Source organism: Equus asinus, chromosome 27 (genome assembly GCF_041296235.1).
Source record: "Equus asinus isolate D_3611 breed Donkey chromosome 27, EquAss-T2T_v2, whole genome shotgun sequence".
Taxonomy (NCBI): Eukaryota; Metazoa; Chordata; class Mammalia; order Perissodactyla; family Equidae; genus Equus; species Equus asinus.
In genome coordinates, this window is record NC_091816.1 from 7217220 (window position 1) to 7236564 (window position 19345).

Consider the following 19345-nt stretch of genomic DNA (forward strand, 5'->3'; position numbering starts at 1 on the left):
TGCCCTCCCCAGGCTTCCCACGGAAATGGAGCCTGGAGACTTCCTGCTGGAGATAGGAAAGGGACCACCGGGAGGAGGGAAGGCGATTTCTCCGTGAGAAAGCTCGAGGGACTCCCACGGGGCCTTGCCTCAAGCAGGAAAAACAAAGACAGAATGCAGGCTAACTAGAATAGGGCTGAGTGGATAAAACTGTTTTCACAAACAAGGAAGTATTTTGCATGGGGAGGAAGGTAAAGATGGTCTCTGTTTCTCAGTTCCAGGGGCACCTCCAGCTTGAGGCACATTCCCAAGAGGGAGGTAACATGAGACTTCCCCGAAGGGCCAGCTCGGCCTCTGCCTGCTTCTCCTCCTTGGCCTTTGCTGCTTGCAGCCTCTGCAGACCCTTGGGGAGCAGGCCCAGCTCTGTTGGGGACAGCCCTGGGGAAGGCTTTGCATTGTACTTTGCGAGGCAGCAGGCACACAGCAGAAAAAGATTCGGGCTTTGGAAGCGGACAGGCCCGGGTTCCTATTCCTGCTCCGACATTTATTTGCCTGATGACCTTGGACAGGATATTTCACTTCTCAGTCTTGGGTTCCTCATCTACAAACCACGATTGTTGTGACACTTCAATGAGAATAATATGTGTGAGAATTAAACACATACCGGGCTTGAGCCATGCCAGGTGTTCAGAAAATAACTATGACCATTACTAGTTACTGTCGAAAATACGAGAAAAGCTTCCTGTCCTAGGTAAGGCCTGAGAATCAGCCCACCTCCCAATCTGTGGGAAAATCAAAGAAATGACTTTATAAGAACTTATTGATCGTCCCAAGCACTCTGAAAGGTCAGGTCACTGACCGTGCCCCTCCCGGCCATGGCACGGTCTTCCTAGATCCCGCACAGGTAGGAAGTCCATGAAAGACTCGTTTTTGATATCAGGTGGATGGCACTAGGTGGAACTGGTGCTAAAGAGGACTCCTTCCATGTTCAGCTCTCAGGTTGCTTACTGTCCTTATCAACAAGCTCACCACTGATGTTCGCTCTGGCTGCTTCCTCTGGGGTAAAAATCTATGTGTATAGAGTAGAGGTGACAGTGCGGGGGTGGGGTGGGCACTCACGGTGCTAATTCCCACAGGTCTTTGCCATCCAGTTATAATGCAAAGACCAAAGACACTGGCAAGATGGCCGCTGAAAATTCTGAGCACTAGTAGAGGTGGTTTGATCAGGGCATCAGGAGCGGCATCGTGGGTGGGAGGTGGGGTGTGGAACAGAAACTTCGAGAGGGAAATGGAAAAGTCAGTTCCTGGAGCACCATATTATTAGACCAAGCACGTCTCAGTTCAGAATGTGGCTGTTGCATCACGACATAGGGCTGTGCTCCAAGAGTCTCTGGAAGTCTCTGAGGGGGCTGAGGATTTCTCGGAAACTCTTGTAGGACCCTGTGCCTCAGGCCCTCTCTGCTGCTGCTCTTGTCCTTGGAATGATCTTGGTCCCCCCTGCTTGGTGGTCTCAGCACAGGCCCTCTTAATGGTAGACGCCCAAACTGGAGGGGTCTTGGGTATCTCCTGGTCCTCCTCATCACTGCACAAACGGGGCACAGATATAACCTGTGAACAATGCCCAGTGCCGGGCCTGCCACATGTGGATACTCAACAAATGATCATTGTCCCTGTTCCTTATGTAACTTGCTGAAGGTCCCATAATGCCCAGGCTAGAAGTATCATTAACACCAGTTTTTTTTTTTTTAAGATTTTATTTTTTTAGAGCAGTTTTAGGTCCACCGCAAAATTGAGAGGAAGGTACAGAGTTCCCACATTACCCCCTGCCCCCACACAGGCATAGCCTCCCCCATCGTCAACATCTCCCAACAGAGTGGTACATGTGTTATGTTGAGGAACCACCACTGGTGCATCATAATCACCGAAAGACTATAGTTTACATTAGGGTTCACTCTGGGTGTTGTGCATTCTCTGCGTTTGGACAAATGTACAATGACACGTATCGGTCATTGTAGTATCATGCAGAGTAGTTTCACTGCCCTGCAAATCCTCTGAGCTCCACCTATTCATCCCTCCCTCCCTCCAACCCTGGCAACCACTGATCTTTTTATTGTCTACATAGTTTTACGTTTTCCAGAGTGTCATATAGTTGAAATCATACAGTATGTAGCCTTTTTGGATTGGCTTCTTTCACTTAGTAATATGCATTTATGTTTCCTCCAAGTCTTTTCATGGCTTGATAGCTCATTTCTTTTTAGCACTGAATAATATTCCATTGTCTGGATGTACCACAGTTTATCATTCACCTACTGAAGGACATCTTGGTTGCTTCTAGGTTTTGGCAATTATGAATAAAGCTGCTAGAAACATCCGTGTGCTGGTTTTTTTGTGTGGATGTAAGTTATCAACTACTTTGGGTAAAAACCAAGGAACACGATTGCTGGATCATATGGTAAGAGTATGTTTAGTTTTGTAAGAAACCATCAACTGTCTTCCAAAGTGGTCATACTCTCATTAATTGCATTCCCACCAGCAAAGGATGAGAGTTCCTGTTGCTGCACGTCCTCACCAGCACTTGGTGTTGTCAGTGTTTTGGATTTTGGCCATTCTAATAGCTGTGTAGCGTATCTCATTATTGTAGCTCCCAGTTTTTGAGCACCTAATGTGCCAAACAACATGGTGGTACTTTTATGTACATGGTTGCATTTAATTCTCACCAAAATTCTTAAAGTAGGTGTCATTTTCTCACTTTACTGATGAGGAAAGGAAGGCTCAAAGAAGTTAACTGATCTAATCAGGTAACTTGAGTTCTCCTGACGCCCAATTTGGAATTCTCTCCACTCTGCCACACTGGCTTGAGGGTTGAGGACAACAGTTTTCTCTTATTTTTCAAGAAAATAATTTGCCAAGTGGCGAATATGTACCTGCCAAAAGGCCTTCGAGGCCTTCTATGAATGGATGTTTGCTCTTATCGCCTGTGACTTTCCCCTTGTTCATTAAACTAGAGTTACACTAACCATAGTCTCTCCTGGTTCCTCCAAATCCAGTGTAACACACCTCGCTCTTCCACTCTGGTGTTTTCCTACTTGCATTTCCCTCTGCCTGGCACACTCCTCACCTAAGGCCCTCAAATGGCCGCCTCCCTCAATAAAGTAGCACCTCCCACCTCTACAGTTACTCTCTGTCTCAGTGCTCTGCTTTATTTTCTTCACGGTACTTATCACTATCTGAAATTCCCTTATTTATTTAAGAATATAAACTCTAAGAAGGCAAAGACTATGTTAACTGCCGTGTCCAAAGTGTTGAGATGAGGGCCTGGCCCAGAGACTCAATAACTCTTTGCAGAATGAATGAATGAATGAAAGAAAGAAGCCCAATTCTGTCTCCATTCCCATTTTCAATTGTTCGTCCCCAATCCTCTTCTTGATTTTGTTCCTCTTCTTGCAGCTATAAAGCCTTGTGTGTGGGGCTCACATCTTTGCGCAGAGGCGGTGACAGGTGGAATGATGACCTGCATTGCCATTCTGCCCTTCCTGCAGGAATGCTGAATGGAGGAGACCTGGGGAAACAGTCTTTGGCAGCATAGGAAGCAGTGATCTTGCCACCTGTGACAAATGCTCTGCTTTTCGGTTGTGGTTCAGGTGTTGGGAGGCCTCTGTCAGTTTCTTGAAGCTGAGCTCTGGCTGAGAAGGGAAGAGTCAGGCCTGGCAGGTTCACCAGGTGCCCCCCCACCTCTGACTGCCGCCCAGGCCGCCCATGATGCTGTGGTGTCATGGCAGCACATCTGCGGGCAGTGGTGCAGGCTCAGAGTTTCTCCTTGCAGGTTGCTTTGCAGTGCCTGGAGGACAGCAAAGGGTGAGGAGAAGACCTTCCTTGAAGAAGTGACCTTCCCTTTCAAACCTCCCCTTAGGACTCAGATAGCTGTATCCAGTGGTCACGTTTCTGCTCGTGGAGACCTTCTGGCGGTGGTGGAGGTAGAGGGAGGGAGTGCCAGGAACTGAAATGGCTCTGAGTACATGAGGATAATAGCAGCCATATAGTCAAGGGCAGCAGATCGTGGGTGGGACACAGACTCTGGGAGCCTGCTGGCCTTGGTTAGAATCCCAGCTCTGCCTTTTGCTAGCCATGTGACCTTGGGAAATGCTTGAGCTCTCCTCACCAGTTTCCCCATCAGTAAAAATGGCCTGAGAATAGAACTTCTCTCAAGGCTGTTGTGGGGATTGACTAAGTTAACATTTCTAAGTGCTTAGAACAGTGACTGGCACATATAAGCATTACATTGTAAGTGCTATTTAACTATTGGTTAAAGAAATAAAAATGATCCCCAGTAGACCTCCCATGTGGATGATACTATGCAGTTTGTATAACATTCTCCCATGTGTGATGCCATTTGGTCCTGTCCCTGTAATGGTAGGGAAGTGAATTGGTTTGTACTGGACACCCAGGTTTGGTAGGGCCCTTGTAGACATTGTATTGTTGGATCTCTTTTAAAATGCAATCTGAAAGTTTTTGTCTTTCGATTGGTGATTTGATTTGTCTTTCAACAGTTTGCTAGGGCTTCCGTAACGAAATACCACAGACTGGGTGGCGTAAACAACAAAAACGTATTTTCTCACTGTTCTTGAGGCTGTAAGTCCAAGGTCAAGGTGCCAGCAGAATTGGTGTCCTCTGAGGCCTCTGTCCTCGGCTTTCAGATGGCCATCCTCTTACTGCCTCTTCACATGATTGTCCCTCAGTGCACAGCCCCCTGGTGTTTCTTCCTGTTCTTTAAAGGACACAGGTCACCTTGGATTAGGGCCCACCATAGGACCTTATTTAGTCTTTCTTCTTTGAAGGCCCTGTCTGCAAATACAGCCATAGTCTGAGGTACCAGGGGTTAGGGTTTCCACATATGAATTTTGAGAGCAACACAATTCAGCCTATAACAACCCATTTTCTTTGTTTAATTCTGATTATTTGATTTCATGCTTTCCTTCTCCTAAAGAGCTACACAAATAGAATTACTTTTTTAAGTGAAAGGAACTAAACAACTTTTACTAAAAGAATTTTGAGACTCTTAAGACAAATTTTAAAACAACCAAGGATATTCCTGAGGATGCGGCAAAATCTTGACTGGGAATCACTGCCCTCTGGACAGACAGGAAGGAAACAGACAATACAGATATTAGGGGAGGTATGGTTGCAACTGTTGAGGACTGCTTATCTGCTAAGTTAAATATATTGCGCAAGAGAACAGCAAGTACTCTTGTATCCTTGTTGAGCATATTGTCTAAGGTCACACAGTTCTTAAACAACAGCCTTGGGATTTGCCCCTGGAGTCTATCTGACATCTAAGTCCAACTGCTGTCCACCACATCAGGCTGGAGCATGACTAGTTTTCATAACACGCAATCTTGTCTCCGGACCTCTTTGCTAACCAATGTTCCTATGTGCGCAGAAGTTACAGGGAAACCATCTGACACAAACCCTGCTAGATGGTCCCCTGTAACAAGGTGAGAGTAGTACTCTGCTTTTGAGGAGCCACTCATGAGATTTTGGTGATGGGTTGACAATGAGACCCTGTCCTCCAGCCACAGGGGAGGGCCCACAACCTAAATCAGGCCAATGATAACATTGTATCTCTGTGGCTACAGTGAGTGGTCCAGGGGGTGGGCAAGGGACACAACTGGGACCAACCTGAGTCCTTCCTAAGGATTTTAAAAACTGAAGCTTTTAGAAGAAGAAATTCTCTCTTTCCTTCTGGGAGTGGGAGGGCAGAGCTGTTAGGATGTGGATCTGGAATCCTGGAGGCCATGCATTCTGCCACATGGAGAAAAGAATCTGCCACAGGAGAGAATGAAGCCAACAAACAGAGAAGCAGAGGCACGAGATGGAGAAAGAGAATCCTGAAAGCATTATAGTCCCTGGGTCCAACCATGGTTGAGGTCACGTGCTGCCTTTTTTGGTTTGTAGAAACTGTCTCTCTTGCTCTGTTAGCTTCTGTCCCTTACAACTGGAAACCTTGACTAAAGAGCCGACCTCTGAGCAGAGCCACGTGAGAGGCAGCCGGAGTGTGGTGTGATGAACGTGGGATATGTATCAGGTGATCGGGTATGAGTCTGGCTCTGATACATCATTGACTTGATTTTGGAAAAGACAGTTTCTCAGAATTTTAGTTTATTTAGTTGTAAAATGTGGGTAACAATAATACATGTTCTGTTTACCACCAAGAGTTCTTTAGAAGATAAACTGAGGTAAAATGTGTGAGAAGGAAATGTTATAGAATTTTCAGTGTGAAGTCATTAAATAGCGACCCTTCCTCTAGACTGCAGAGGGGAGCCACCACTCTGGCTACATGTGAGAAACTTCTGCCCTAGGAGACCAACACTTGATGACAAATTACCAAACATTTGAGGAAAGCCATCAAAATGAAAGAGATGATGAGCAAAAGAAGTTCTTACGTGAAAACAAACATAAATAACAGGGCCATCAGTATAGGCCTTTAAAATAATTATATTTAATATCCTTCAGGAAATAAAAGAGGACATGATATCCATGAAACAAGAACAGGAAGTTATGAAGCAAGGGCAAATTGTTGTTACAAAAGACCAGTTAGAGAACTTAGAAATGAATAATATGATTGTTGAAGAGCAGAACGGATACAGTCAAATATTTATTAAGAGAGTCACCAGGTGTTGGATGCTGGGGATACACTAATGAAGAAAAGCAGACATGGTCTATGGACTCATATACTTACTAATGAAGGACACTTATAAAATAACCGCTCCAACAAATTTAAAAGTGAATGTGATGCTAGAGAGCCTGTGATGGGTGGGGGTGGGGTTTTACCTAATTAGGGAGGTCAGAGAGAGCTTCCCCAAGGGAAGGACAACTGAGTTGAGGTTTCAAGGATCAGTGAGAGCTAATCGGCAAGAAGGGAGGGTGAAAGCTCTGGGTTGGGGACCAGCCTATGTAAATGTGCAAATAGGAGAGAATGAAGGCAGGCCAGGGCGAGTGGGCCCAGGAGAGAGATTGGGAGCTTCAGGAAAGCTGGGGTTGGGGAAGAGGCAGATGGGGGAGCAGATCATGCCCATAGGGAGCCATTTTAAGATTGGATTTTAAGCAAACTTTAGTCTGAAAGGTAGGCAAAATGACTCTTTTGGCTAAAAGGACTTTAAAACCTTCGTCCCATAACCCGGTATTCAGAATACTTTTACTCAGAGAGAAGATGCAGCCATCAGATTTGAGAAGGAGAGTTTTGTTATCACACAGCTCACAGTCAGCATTTCATTGAGCACAGGGGGAAGTGAAAGCACCGATAGAAATCAAGGGACAACAATGCTGAGAGACTGGGCAACTGAGGGCGGCAGATGGAAGTTGTGCTGAATGGAGGCTGGATAGCCACCGTGAGCCACGTGCACACTGAGGTTAAACGGAGCCCAGGCAGTGGAGAGAGGAAGCAAAGCACCATAAAGCAGCAGATACAGCATGAGGAAGGAGGGAGGGCGGGAGTGAGAGAGATGGAGAAGGGGAGAGGGAGAGGGGAAGGGAGGGAGGGAAAGCACGCTTAGTTCAGATGCCTTTTCAGTTCTCTATTCCAGTTCCCCTGGGGCTTTGCTGGGCTAGTGTTCTTCTCCTCGGGTTTCTATGAACTTCCTTTCAAGGTTCTGCTTGTATTATTACAACAAATCCCTTTTTAATCTCCTGAGAAAAGAAAGAAAAATAGAGAGAATGGTAACTCTTTCGTACTTAAAGACTGCCCTGTTCACAGTGGATAAGTCAAGTCTGAGATTTATAACGGTGGTCTTCAAAGAAGAGGCTTAAATGTTCTAGCCTGACAGCAAGGGGTAGAAGCAGACGAAAATTTTGCCTGGACCATACCCATTCCCTTAGACGGTTAAGGGTTATCTTTAGGGAAAGAAGAAAAATTGAAATCTGGTGATCCTATAACCTTTATAGTCAGTTGTGTGTCCCTATGTTTGATACTCTGTGTGGTGTTTGGTTTTCTCTACAAAGTATGAGTTCAGTCATGACAACAACCTTTTAACATCATCTTCATGAAGACAATAAAAGAACTTTTTAAAGTATTGCTATAGATAAGCATTTCTAAATATCTATACACAGAGGAAACGAGAACGAGTCTTGGTAGGAAGGAAGTCCTTACAAGGGCACAGTGATAGAAGGATTGGTTATTATCAGGATGGGTTGATTTGTATATGAGAAATGTGCTCCTGGTGAGCCCTTTGCTACCTCTAAGAAAGGGTTGGCTCTGGGAGGGGCAGTCTCTCCCTGGCCAGCAAGCTTTTTAAGATGTCAAAACATCATAAAGTACAGAAAATAAAAAACATGAATTTTTGGAAAAATGTACCTGGATTGATTCTTAAAGTCAAGATTTTGGAGACAAAAGTGGGCGAAACCAGACGAGCAGTTCCTCATAAAGAATTCTGTCTTTATTGCTTTAATCAGGGTCTGGTCAGGAAAATGGAAACCAACCTAGGTATTTCAAACAAAGGATATTCAATGCAGGGTATAGATTACAAAGATCTTAGAAAGTTAAAGAGCAACAAAGGAGAGATGCAGGTAATTCAGAGATATCTAGACAAGGGTAATACAGAAATAACTAGATGAAGGTAGTTCAAAGATGATGTAGATGAAGGTACTTCAGAGATGATCTAGACGAAAATACTTCCGAGATTATCCAGGGCTGAAGGACAACAGGGCCGCGATGCCGGTTCCAGAACCTAAGATCACAGAGGGCGAATCACAGCTTCAGAAGCTGGAATAATGGAAGAAACACCAACAGAGGAGGGAAGGAAAGAAAGGGGAGTGGGTTGAGAGAGGGAGGGAGAGAGAGGAACAAAGACATTTCCCCTCCTCTCGCGTCTTGATTTTCCTGTCAGTTTGGCAAAACCTACCAGGAAACGCATTGCCAAAGGAGCCTGGGAGGCGTAGTTTGCAGACCTCCAGCGCCATAACCCCAGAAGGCGGGTGCGGGACTCAGAGACAACAGGCAAAAACCTGCCGCCCTAAACAAAGTTCCATTTTGTTTGGCGCAGTTTTGTAATGAGCTTTACAATGACTCATTATTATTATGAGGCTATTGTTCTAGTCTCAATGGATCTTTCAAGGAATCCCTTTGACGCATCCTTTCCTCTAGATTAATCCGCAGTTTGACTAATCAGCATGATTGTTTAAGGCCAAGCTACTCCTTAAATATATAAAAAAGACATATAAGTAAGTTCTCTAGAATAATTCAAATGAAAGAAAAGTGAATGTGTACAAACAAGTTCTTGGCAGCAAAACTTATCATAGGAAAAGAAAAAAGACACCTGAAAACGCTCTAAATGTTAATAATAGATGATGAGCTAAGAGAATTTGTGTATTATTTTGACTACTATGTAGCTATTGCAAACAATAAATGTTACTATGTAACAAAACCCTTTGTTTCAACCAATATATACTGAGCCCCTCGAATGTGCCAGGCCCCAGGATTAATGACAGACATAAAAAGACGAGTGCGACATGGCTCCCTGTTCTGATGGAGCCATAAGCCCATGGAGGTGACAGCCCTATAAACATGAAAAAGAGTTCACAAATTACATAAGGCATTAGAACGGCAAATTTTTATGTAAACAAATTTTCCATAATGATCGTGTATTATATGTATAATAAAAGTAGTAAATTCTTCTAATACGGTTTTTACAACTGTGTAAAATACGTATAATTATTGGAAGAGAACACAAAAGAGTGAAAATAGTTGTGTTAGGGTAATCCTCCTGTGGTGGTTAGTGTTATGTGTCTACTCGGCCAGGCTGTAGCACACAGTGATGGATCCAACACTAAGCTAAATGTGACTGTGGAGGTATTTTTTAGATGTGGTTAATATCTACAATCAGTTGACCTTATGTAAAGGAGATTACCCTTCATAATGTGGGTGGGCCTCATCCAATCAGTTGAAGGCCTTCAGAGCAAAAACAGGTTTCCAGGAGAAGTTCTGCCTCAAGACTGCAGCACTCACTCTTGCCCGAGTTTCCAGCCTGTGGGTCTGCCCTATAGATTTCAGATTTGCCAGGCTCCACAATCGTGTGAACAATTCCTTAAAATATCCCTCTTTATTTCATATATATATATATTACACGCACATGTGCACAGACACCTGCATCCACATATGTCTCTTGTTGGCTCTGTTTCTCTGGAGAACCCTGACCAACACACCTGCTAAGTGTTTGTCTTTTAAACGGTCCTTAATGTGATGTTGGTTTTATCCTACAGAATTTCTTTATAGCTTCCTCTGTCCTTTCTGTGCCTGGACTCCTCTTTGACTATCTTTTCTCAGCCTTCTGACAACGTCCACCTCCAGTTGGCCCCTGATCCTTAAAGTCCGTCAGCAGAAGCAGGATCAAATGGTGATGAAGACCGGAATGCGTTAGCCCACGTGCTTTCTTCTTTCCCTCTAAACCAGCTACTGAGCAATGTCAGAGGCTGCTCTCAGGCAAGGCCTCAGCCCCTTGTGAGACCCCAGAGGGCTGTGCTCCCATCAAGGGACGGCTGCCCATCAAGGACAGTCTTTAGATGACATAGAGCAGTTTGGATAAGACTAATGCCAAAGTCCCAGGAGCACTGGTTGACATGCTACCTTCGGTGTTCTTGGATCTCCACCCTGCCTAAAAGGGGAGTGGGGAGTGAAGTCAGTTCAGCTCGCCAGCCCAAAGCATAGTCTGTATTCTTTTTTTTTTTTTTTGAAGAATAGTCCTGAGCTAACATCTGCTGCCCATCCTCTTCTTTTTGATGAGGAACGTTGGCCCTGAACTAAGATCTGCCACCAATCCTCCTCTTTTTTGCTGAGGAAGACTGGTCATGAGCTAACGTCTGTGCCCATCTTCCTCTCTTTCATATGTGGGATGCCTGCCACACCATGGCTTGATAAGTGGTGTGTAGGTCCACACCCGGGATCCAAACTGGTGAACCCTTGGCTGCTGAAGCAGAATGTGCAAACCCAACTGCTGCACCACCCGGCTGGCCCCTGTAGTCTGTACTCTTGAGAGGTTTGCTGTTAGTGCCAGTGACCCTGCGTGCAGCAAAGCTGAGCCCTGCATCCCACCTCCCAATGCTCTATCAGATGGTGCTCCATTGCTATTCCTAGGGTTTCCATGGCCAGTGTTTTCAGAAGTGAGTGGCCAGGTCCCTCTTCCTAGTCTGTCTTAGTCTGGAAGCTCCGCAGAAACCCATCCACCTTGGGTGACCCTGCTGGTATTTAAAATGTTGGTGGCATAGCTTTCAGCATCACAGCCACATGCAGCCACCACAGTATGACAGTCGACAGATGGGTGGTCATGGACAGATATGGCTCCCTCATAGGGAAAGGAAGCCCGGCCACTGCAGTGAGAGCACCGGATCTTAACCTCTAGACCACCAGGGCTGGCTTCTTGAGAGATAGCACCATCCAGAGGGTGCAGGCTCTGGGGACAGAACATTGCATTCCAGTCTCAGCTCAACTACTTTCTGGCTGTGTGACTATATCCAAGTCACTTCACCTCTCTGTGGCCCAATTTCCTCATCTGTAAACTGGGGATTGTTATTCAACCAAACCTGCAGCATTGTGGTCAAGATGTCAAATGTGTTCATTTTCTAGCCCATAGCAGCAGTCACACAAATAACAATAATGGGATTATTTGAGGATGAGGGTGGACTTTGGGAAAGACATTTGACACATGTGGGCTGCCTAAGAAGTCGAGATCCTGGTCCAGCCCCACCTCCCAGATCTGGCTGAGGGTAAAGAAATTATTCTTGCAAAGTACAATGAATCCTCAAAAGAAACATGGATTTTTACCATCGTTTAATATCACTACCATGTTAGCAGAGAATAATAGACTGATCAACTTTACAAATAAGTAGAGGAAATTTACCATCACACAGAAATTTAGTTTTTTTGGCTCTCCTCTTTTCCCAGAAGGAACGCAGAAGTAAATAAATAGCCTCCCCCCTACCATGCCCCCCCCACACCCCGCTTCCTCCCTCAACTTGGCTTCTTAGTTATAATTATCTTGGGCAGGTGCCTGTTTGCACCAGATTCTTCTAGGCCAAGGACTCAGTTCGAGTCAGCTTTCGTGTATCTGTATGTGGATTATCCACTTAATGAAGCATCTGCCAGGAAAGTTTTAATCCCAACCTGGCTTTCTCCTAGCATCCCGTCTCCCTCGCTCCCTCCCTCAGCCCTCACTCAGCTGATGTGTGCTTGGGAAATGCAAACTAATTTTAAAATTCGCTGGAGCAAAACATGATTAGAACGGTTAAGTCTGCTGCCAAAAATAAAATCAGCTAATGCATTCCATATATTTAGATTTCCAAAATTAAGTTGAAATGATGCTTCTTCCAAAGTTTGGGTTTATGCGCATCAACCTGTATCACCACTAGTGGGCCCTACTTTTTCTGGCAACAATAGATTTGGTTCTCCTGTAAATGGCATTGCCTGTTCCGTATCCCAGGGCAATATTTTTACTCTTTCATCCTGCTGAAAGTGAGGTCACAAGCCCTGTTCAAGACGGTGGAGAAGAGACTCCTTAGGGTTGGGAAGGAGGACATGACAAGAGGCACTTTCAGCTCCGTCTAAACCGAGGCTCTGGTATTCTTTAGTCCCCTCTCCCCAGCCTGCTGGTCAACCAGGAGTCCAGCGGGAAGAGGTGCCCCAGGAGACCGGGTGCTGACACTGAAAGAAGTAAAATGAAGGCTCCGAAGAGATGTCGCTGCCTTCGAGGAGCTCCTAGTCTCTTTGGGGAGACAAGATTAGCATAGCAGCATAACACACATCACAAAATGAAATCCCTTGCTAAATTTGGTGGCAGAGACTGGAAGGAGAAACTCAAGAGAGAGATCATCAACTAGGATGGTGTCCTTTCCCTGATGGAGGAGGCCCCTGAGTTAGGAGTAGGCTAGATGGCGGGAAGGGGAGGGCATTTCCACGAAGGAATCAGCCCAAGCAGAGGCAGGAATGTAGAAAAGAGCAAGCCAGGATCATGGGGCAACAAAGGGCTGACTGGAACACACTCACTATGGTAGGGAGTCGTGTGAAATACAGACGGGTTAAGACTCTTTTGGTTGTGAGGAACAGAAAACAAAAAGGGGAGATTTATTTAGACATACAAGGGAGCCTCATGGGACTTGAGATAGTGAGGATCCAGCTGCCCATAACTGGAACTGGGACATATTAATATATTCGATGGCAAATTTTTACCCTTATAATTTTACCCCTCTACATTTCCTGACTTATTTTTTATATTTTCTCAATTTTTTTCTCCTTAAGGAAGAGGCCCATTTGGATAACACATTTTGCACCTCTGTATTTTCTTTCTGTCTCCTCCTGTTGACTAACTTTGGTACTTTCTCCTCCTTTAACACATTAGAAAAAGACCCCAAGCGTCTTATCCTCTAGTCAACATGAGACTTCCTTGACATGAAATGGAACTTCAGCCTCTGTTTGGAAAATGGAGAGCTCATTCCTTTGTAAGGCGTCATCCCAGTTTATTGCCAGCTTGTTGGGAAGTTCACTCTAAAATTATAATGATTTAATTGTATGAACCCCCACTTGTCTATATTTCACATCCAAAGAGAGCTTTGAGTTTGCCAATCTTTTGCTCAAACTCCCCAAATGATGCCTAATCACCTTGTAAATTAAAAAAAAAAAAGGAAAAACAAGGGGCCCTGGCTCCGTGGCTGAGTGGTTAAGTTCACGCGCTCCACTGCAGGCAGCCCAGTGTTTTGTTGGTTCGAATCCTGGGCGTGGACATGGCACTGCTCATCAAACCATGCTGAGGCAGCGTCCCACATGCCACAACTAGAAGGACCCACAACGAAGAATATACAACTATGTACCGGGGGGCATTGGGGAGAAAAATCTTTAAAAAAAAAAAAAAAAGGAAAAACAAGGGAATTTATTTTAAGGATCCAAGGGAGTGTCATAGGACTCAAGGACTCAAGGGCTGTGTGGAAATCCTGTTGGGATCCAGGAGGCTCTTTATGCCTCTCTTGTCTCCACTTCTCTGCGTATGTATCTGCCTGGTGTTGGGCTTCCTCATTCTTATGGTAGATCATAGCTGCCGCCAACATCTTGAGGCTCTCCTTCCCTTTCCAGACCCCTGGCAGTTATTCTGCCTCAATTCCAAATTCCAGAGAGAGACAGAGAGACAACCCCAATGGTCTAGGCCTGGTCCAATCAATTCTGATGGAGGATGTCACGTAGGGCAGGTGAAAGCATGGCTCTGGCACCCTGGGATCCTGGGGCAGGCGGTGGGGGAGAGCAGCCCCAGAGGGGGAGGAAAAGAGTTGGTTCACCAGGGGAGTAAGCTCAGCTAAGACAGGCCTCCAACGTCTTTGAGGAAAACCGGGTGAAAATATTTCAGTTGGCTGGGATTCTAGAGGGTTAGCTCACTTTCAGCAAATGTTGAAAAATCCAGATATTTAAAGCAGAGAAATTGAGTTGTGACCACTCACTTCATAGAAAGGGTTATGCACTTTTGAGGAGATTTACCAAGATTTCTTTCAACTTTAAGTGATTCTTTCCCATTATGCTTCTAATTGTGCTCATCTTATCTGCAATGAATCTGCTTCCCTTCATTTGGGGATCTTCCTTCAGTCGGGTTCAGGATCCATCCCCTGGCACCCTCCGTGCTGGGAGCACCAGGAGGGAGTGATGCTCACTGTATATGGCCAATGGGTGCCACTGGCTAGAGCGTGAGCTTCCTGAGGGCAGGGATAGGTCCTCTGTTCACTTGTGCCTGCATCCGGTGTCTGACGGGGTGTGTGTCACGTAGCCATGCTAATAATGCTTACTGAGCTGAACGCATGAAGCTGGCTTCCAGATAGACTCACAGCCAAGGAGCAGCTTAAGGAAAATAGAGCTTTATTGTCAGTAAGGGAAACAGTAATAAGTCCCTTCCTGCAAAAATGTTGTAAATGGCATTGCTTCTTCTAGTCCTGCCAGCAGCGTCTCCTAGGGTCTGAATGACCCCAATTCCTGTTTAGTCTCAGGGCACTCGTAGAGTTGATCCACCACAAATAAGGCCCTGAGACCTTATTTACGTTCCCTTCCCACAGGGGAGCCTTGCACGGAGCAGACCCAGGTGCCCTTGCCTCCCTTTGGGAATGGCAGCAAGCTGGCTCCAGTCACCAGAGAGATGAACCCCACCCCTTCCACGGTGGCCTGGTGTATATCGAGGAGGACTGGCCACCTCCGCCTGCTAGCTCCCAGGCTCAGCCCTGCAGACACAGCCCCGGGGGAAGGGCTGTCCAGAGGACGGCCCACCCTGGCGAACTCCTTGCCTTGGACAAGAAGAAGGCGACAGATGAGACAAAATGAAAAATATAATGATGCATATTATATTAATCATCCTCCCTTTTTCTGACACAATAAATCTTCTCTTTAAACTCATGGTGGCGATTGCATCATCTCCCTCTCTCCTCGAAACAGCACAGATTAAGATAAAGTGATAGTGCCGTGTCAAAGAGAGCTTTAGTGCCACACTTGGGATACAAAGAGAGAGGTTAATTTATCATCGCTGGGGAGAACTGACAGGAGAGAGATATACTACCGAAAGGGGATTTAGCACAGGGCCAAGAAACTTCACACTATTTTTACCATCTGTCACATGCTCTAATAAAGCAGGGCAAAATATGAAGAAAGGAAAAATGAACTATCAAGCACTGATGTAATGCAGCCTATAAATCTAATTTAATTACTTTGCATGGAGACAGGTCCTCGAGTCTGTGTGAATATACTGGATTTTCTTGGCAACTTAACAACTAAGTGTTTTAATAACATCACACTATAATTTATTCTGCTTGAAACACAAAACCCCTTTTGTGAGAGTTTCATTTTTGAGAACTGTTAATTTTTTCGGCTAATGTCAAAACTGGCATAAATTCACATGTGAACTTGAAGCCTGACTGTGAAAAAGGCTTGGGTTACTGCGTGCCTTTTTATTGTTTGGCACTTTTTCCCCCTTCTGCATGCATTAGAAATAATTGGGCTTTGTTGATGACTTAGGTGAGAGAGTTGTCTTGCAATTAGATTTGAATATAATGACAAAGGGTGTGTGAGGGGGGAAATCTTTCTAAAATATAAAAAGGTAAGAGAACGCAATGGGAAAAAAAAAATCTTCATTTTCCAGCAGGAAGCAAAACCCCAAATGCGGTCTTCCCAGAACCAAGCTGTCCCCAGGACAATGAGAAGTTCATTCTGGAGAATGTAAGATCTCAGGGCAGAAGGGACACTGGGAATGCAGGTCCGCCCTAGAGGGAGCCACCGGGAGCAGAAAATAAATCAAAACTAAAATTAATATTCATCGGGTGCCTTCCCGAATTTGGATGCAGTTACAGAAATTATTGTTAATAATGAAAGCCATATATCAAAGGTTATAAAATTCATCTGTGCTAGGACACTATTTTTTTAGACTTTGTTCTGAACCATTAAAGATGACATATTGCATTTGTGTGCCTCTGTGTATAATAAGACACATTTAAGTCTGAGTCTAACCTAAACTGGCAATTTTGGCATTGAACTCAAGTTCTTAAGTGGGGGCCCTGACACTGCTGTCCAGAGGAGGTCGGCTGAACCCATCCATTCTCCCATGACCTCACTCCGTAGGGCAAGATGGATGGGTAATTAATTTGTTAGATCATCAGTGATTCACGTTGGGAAAATAAAACTGAGCCTCTTGACAAATTCAACTGAAATATAATGGGGGATAAAAAGATAAAAAAAACCCCAATTGCTTCCCCCACAAAACCCCAAGCCCTCACACTAAAAGCAAACCTAAATGGAGAGATATATGATCTGCTGAAGTTCGTTTCTTTATTCCTTCAGCAACACTTAATAAATCCTTACTATGTGGAAATCTCTGTAGGACACACTTTGGGGGCACACGCGGCCTAGTAGCAGAGAAACAAGGGAGAGAAAAATGACTCCAGTTTAATACATTCTAAGAAAGTTTAAGCTGGTGGGCAATATCGGTGGAGTTCACGGAGAGGGCAGATATGGAGCTGGTCATGGTATGGCCTTTGGATAAAACAGAAGTGATTCATCTGGAAAATTCTAACAAGTGTTAGAGCCATCAGGAAATTGACCACAATATTCATAGTGTTGAATATTTAGTGAATGCCACAGGTGATTTGGTATATGTGAAATATCTAGACTGATTCAAGGGCCTTGAAGCCAGGAAACTGAGGTGCAAAGTTTTCCAGAGAAGTACTTTCAAATAAATTTCTCCTTCTGCTTTTTCCTGCAGTTCCTATTCCCCTGTTCAGACTTGGAAAACACTCAATTCTTGTGGTTTCTTGTTCTGTTGAATTTGTGTGGGAGAAAAATGTACAACCTTGAACTCTGAATGAAGCCCAGTGTGAAAAGTAGTGGTTTTCAGCTGTGCTATTTCAAATGCTCTCATTGGTATTTTTAAAGACTTCCCACATATTCAGTTACTGACCTGCGGCCTGGAATAAAGAACATTAAGAAGCAAAAAAAAAAAGAAGAAAAAAATCAAACCGCCAATATTTACTTATGAAATGACTTGGTTATAGCCCAGCGATCCGGCTGCCTTAAAATTAGTGTACAAATTGAAAGTTTGAAGGGTTTCTTTTTTGGCATTTTGATTTCCTCATCTGAAAAATGGGGATATTAATACCTACCTCCTGGGGTTGTTGTGAGGATTAAATGCGCCTGCATATGTAAAGCATCGAGCACACTGAAATGATGGCTGCAATTATTATTTTATTATTATTATTTTGATTTCGCTGCCCCTCCTTCTCTTCCTCTCTGCGTTTCCAACCCCCTTCCCACACCTCGTAAAGTACTGTTTTTAATAGACTTGCCGGAATCCACTTCATTCAGCCTCCCCCTTCTGGCCCAGCTGCAGACTGCAGCCTTGCCACTTTTTTGTTGTTACCTTCCAAATAGGAAATGTAAAAAAAAAAAAAAAAAAAAAATCATATCTGGGTGGACCCAGGCTGTTTTCCGGAAGTGAACCTTACTGAGGAGCACTGGGCAGAAGCAGAAAGAGCACCAAACTCAGTGTGTGCTTGGTGGCAAAAGAAGAAATTGCAAAGGAGTCCACGTTCTCAGAAGCCTAGGAAAGTCTTTCCAGTCAAGGTGGGTGGGGAGTGGGGAGCACACCAGGAGTTAAAAAGCCAGCAAAATTTATGGTTTTATCTCCTTTAACGGGTAACTGTTAGCCCAAGGGCCCCCCCGACACGAGGTGAACTTGACCTTTCATACAAAACAGTTGTACTTGAACTCTCCAGGCTGCTCGAGGCTCTCCATATTCTTCTTTTAACAGGTACCTTGCTTTGACCTTGCTGGTCTAGATGACAGATCATTAACATGAAGGGGTTATTCGGGAAGGCTCCAGGTCTAAGCTGGAAGGGCATTAGCGCCAGGTGACTGGGACAGCTGAGAGTGAGGACATGAGAAGCCAACACCCCCATCTGGAATGAGTGAGGTTTCAAGGAAACACCTTCAAACCACATTGGTCCCCATTGTGGCATCCGAGAGACGCTGAGCCATGCTGAATTTTAAAAAATTGTCTCCATACTCTTCCCAGTTGCTCGCTAATGTATGTTTTGCTCGTTCATGTATTCATTTAGGCATCAAACATTTGGGGCATTCTTGTTGTGTGCCAAGCAGTATAGCAGCTGCTGAGGACGCTAAGAAAGAACAAATTGGCCCTGCCCTCAAAATATATTGAGTAGAAGAAAGGACGCAGACACAAACTGCCTTAACTGCAGTGTGATGTGAAAACCACTATGTGATCGGTCTGAAGGAAATTCTGCGGGAGAAGAAGGGACCTTTACAGAAGAAAGGGGGAAAGTTTCTAAGGGTATTCCTCGAGCCAGGGATAGAAAGTTGAGTAGTATTTGTCTCAGGTGTAGCAGTAGGAGAAATGACATTTCTGGTGGAGGGCGCAGCATCAGCAAACGTTTAGGAGAGTGACTAGTGTACAGGAAGGTCAAACTGATCCTGCTGGCGTAGGGGGCGTAATAGTCTGTGAGTCTCTGTTGGGTAAGGAGACAGGCAGGCAGGAGGTGAGTTAAAGAGCCAGTAAATCTCTAGCTATCCAGTTCTTCAAATCCACACATCTGAGGCCCAGAGAGAATGGGAAGTTCTGTTGGGTTCTGCCTATCCACACAAGCATTAGTTCCAGAAGGTTGTGAAAGTCATCTGACCTCCAGCAGGAGACCCCGAGGGTGGTGGCCAAGTTTGGCAGTGCCCCTTTGGACAAGGAAGGGTTTGTTTTGATGAATGTGGGGAGCGGCTGAAAGTGCCCCCTCATGGCCAGTGTATTTCTGCTAACCAGAGCAAAGCACTTTGTTGAAGCACCATCTAGGTACCCCAAGGGGAAGG